The sequence below is a fragment of the Periplaneta americana genome, chromosome 10, assembly GCF_040183065.1.
Source record: "Periplaneta americana isolate PAMFEO1 chromosome 10, P.americana_PAMFEO1_priV1, whole genome shotgun sequence".
NCBI classification, from domain to species: domain Eukaryota; kingdom Metazoa; phylum Arthropoda; class Insecta; order Blattodea; family Blattidae; genus Periplaneta; species Periplaneta americana.
In genome coordinates this window covers 111,328,341-111,330,840 of record NC_091126.1, presented here as the reverse complement: position 1 = coordinate 111,330,840, position 2,500 = coordinate 111,328,341, and the positions used below count along the sequence as shown (strand labels likewise).

The following is a 2,500-nucleotide window of genomic DNA, read 5'->3' as shown; positions in this document are numbered from 1 at the left end:
ATCATTCGCTTTACCGGATGAGACTCGTCCCGGTCGAAATGGACGCCAGCTATCCTGAGGGAAACTTCGGAGGGAACCAGCTACTAGATGGTTCGATTAGTCTTTCGCCCCTATACCCAGCTCTGACGATCGATTTGCACGTCAGAATCGCTGCGGACCTCCATCAGGGTTTCCCCTGACTTCGTCCTGACCAGGCATAGTTCACCATCTTTCGGGTCCCAACGTGTACGCTCCGGGTGCGCCTGCGGCCGGAGGCCGAGGCGCCCCGGGAGTGCGGGCGCCGGTTGACCCGACGCCGTCCTCCCCGGGCGACCGCAAAGGGTGCGCCCCGCTTTCACTTCGCCTCTGGGTTTTCTCCGAAATCCCAGTGACTTGCGCACATGTTAGACTCCTTGGTCCGTGTTTCAAGACGGGTCGGGAGAGCACCCGAAGCGTGAGCGCCGCTAACGGGAGACGGGCTACCGTCCGAGGACTCCGGGGGCCAGCAGCCGACGGGGGCCGGGGACGTGGCTGAGGCCACGGCACCTCGAGCACCACCGAAGAGCTTGCCCTCCGGGCTGGACGCTCGCTACTGTAGGGTTAGCGGGCCTGCTCCGCGAGATTTACCACCGGGCGCCGGCCGGGCGACCGGGGGTCCGGGGAACCGTGGACCCACGTTTCCGCGGCGGTTCCCTCGGGCTCCACCCCGAGTGCCTTAGACCGGCTCACTAGTGTACCCGGCGGGTCGCGACGTCCTACTGGAGGAGAAGTGCATCCCGCCGCGGCCGGGATTGAACCCGGACGGCCGGTGCCCTCGGATCGTGACCTGCGCGCGCCGTAGGGCGCGGTGGGCGACCGGGGACATCCGTGGCCGCCGAGGACCGGACACGCGGGCGGGATTGAGTCTCCCCCTTCGTTCTTTCGGGTCTCTCCCGTTTACCCCTGAACGGTTTCACGTACTATTGAACTCTCTCTTCAAAGTTCTTTTCAACTTTCCCTCACGGTACTTGTTCGCTATCGGTCTCGTGGTCGTATTTAGCCTTAGATGGAGTTTACCACCCTCTTAGTGCTCCACTCTCAAGGAACACGACTCTGAGGAGAGCTCCACCCGGGAGCGGCAGCGGTCTCTACGGGCCTGGCACCCTCTGCGGGCTGTGGCCCCGTTCAAGGGAGACTTGGACTCACTGCCGACCCCCGGGACGACGGAACCTCCCTCACACGACAACTCCCTGCGCGTTGCCACGCGGGATTCCGTGCTGGGCTTCTCCCTGTTCGCTCGCCGCTACTTGGGGAATCCTTGTTAGTTTCTTTTCCTCCGCCTATTAATATGCTTAAATTCAGCGGGTAGTCTCGCCTGATCTGAGGTCGGGTTTTAGAGAACAGGTCGCAAAAGAGGTCGCTAGCGGGACGAGCCGTGCTGGGCGGGGGCCGCATAGGTACTGCGTCTCTCAAGCCCAGCCGCTCTCCGTCCGCAGAGACAACCTCGCGAGGCCTGACAACCATTCGGGAGCGGACCCACCCCCTCTCTTCAAGAGGCGAGATGGAGGGGGTCCCCCAAGCTCGGGCCCGACCTGCGTCGTCTGATGACGAGACACACGGGCCCAGTATTTGAGTGTGGCCGACCCTCAGCCAGGCGTGGTCCGGGATTGGAAATCCAAGGACCGCAATGTGCGTTCGAAATGTCGATGTTCATGTGTCCTGCAGTTCACATGTCGGCGCGCAATTTGCTGCGTTCTTCATCGACCCACGAGCCGAGTGATCCACCGTTCAGGGTTATGTACTTTTAGTTTTCAGAGTACCATACAGGTCTCAGCGTTACGTTCTCAATAGTTTTTATTGTGTACAGGGCACATCCACGCCCCCGCACGCGGGGCAGGAATGCAGTTCTTGCTTCCCGCGCGGAACTGGAGGGGATTTGAGTAACCCTTTGCGAGTGGCCGGGCGATTTCAGGTGACTTTAAACCGTTAATGCACAGTACCCGGCGTCGCTTTCCTCTCGTTCAACCAGCGGGACTCCGACGCACTCCCCGCTCGGTGGAGGGGAAGCGTACCGCTCGCGACGGGGGTGTGACCCACCACCACTTGCGGGTTCGGCCCGTCTTTTGTGTATTCTCATTGTGAGATTTATTCTCTTTTTTTTTTTTTTTTTAAGCGTGATTCAAGACACACGTTAATGATCCTTCCGCAGGTTCACCTACGGAAACCTTGTTACGACTTTTACTTCCTCTAAATGATCAAGTTTGGGCATCTTCCCGGTGGAATCGAAGAGGCGGGCCCCCTCGCCCCCCGGTCCGAAGACCTCACTAAATCATTCAATCGGTAGTAGCGACGGGCGGTGTGTACAAAGGGCAGGGACGTAATCAACGCGAGCTTATGACTCGCGCTTACTGGGAATTCCTCGTTCATGGGGAACAATTGCAAGCCCCAATCCCTAGCACGAAGGAGGTTCAGCGGGTTACCCGGACCTTTCGGCCAGGGAGGACACGCTGATTCCTTCAGTGTAGCGCGCGTGCGGCCCAGA

The 2,500-nt window shown here is 60.0% G+C and overlaps 3 non-coding genes across 3 annotated transcripts in view; all 3 read right to left on the bottom strand.

Annotated features, from left to right (window-relative positions):
* Positions 1 to 1,347, bottom strand: part of LOC138708253 (large subunit ribosomal RNA) — a 4,082-nt gene extending 2,735 nt beyond the window's left edge. The window contains exon 1 of the ribosomal RNA XR_011334659.1: positions 1 to 1,347. This exon is cut by the window's left edge and continues 2,735 nt beyond it. This is a non-coding gene — a ribosomal RNA (large subunit ribosomal RNA).
* A 251-nt stretch (positions 1,348 to 1,598) lies between these two features.
* LOC138708282 (5.8S ribosomal RNA) lies at positions 1,599 to 1,754 on the bottom strand. The gene has a single exon (XR_011334687.1). It is a non-coding gene; the product is annotated as a 5.8S ribosomal RNA (ribosomal RNA).
* Positions 1,755 to 2,150: 396 nt separating this feature from the next.
* The window catches only part of LOC138708294 (small subunit ribosomal RNA), a 1,903-nt gene continuing 1,553 nt past the window's right edge, over positions 2,151 to 2,500 (bottom strand). Inside the window, exon 1 of the ribosomal RNA XR_011334699.1 lies at positions 2,151 to 2,500. This exon is cut by the window's right edge and continues 1,553 nt beyond it. This is a non-coding gene — a ribosomal RNA (small subunit ribosomal RNA).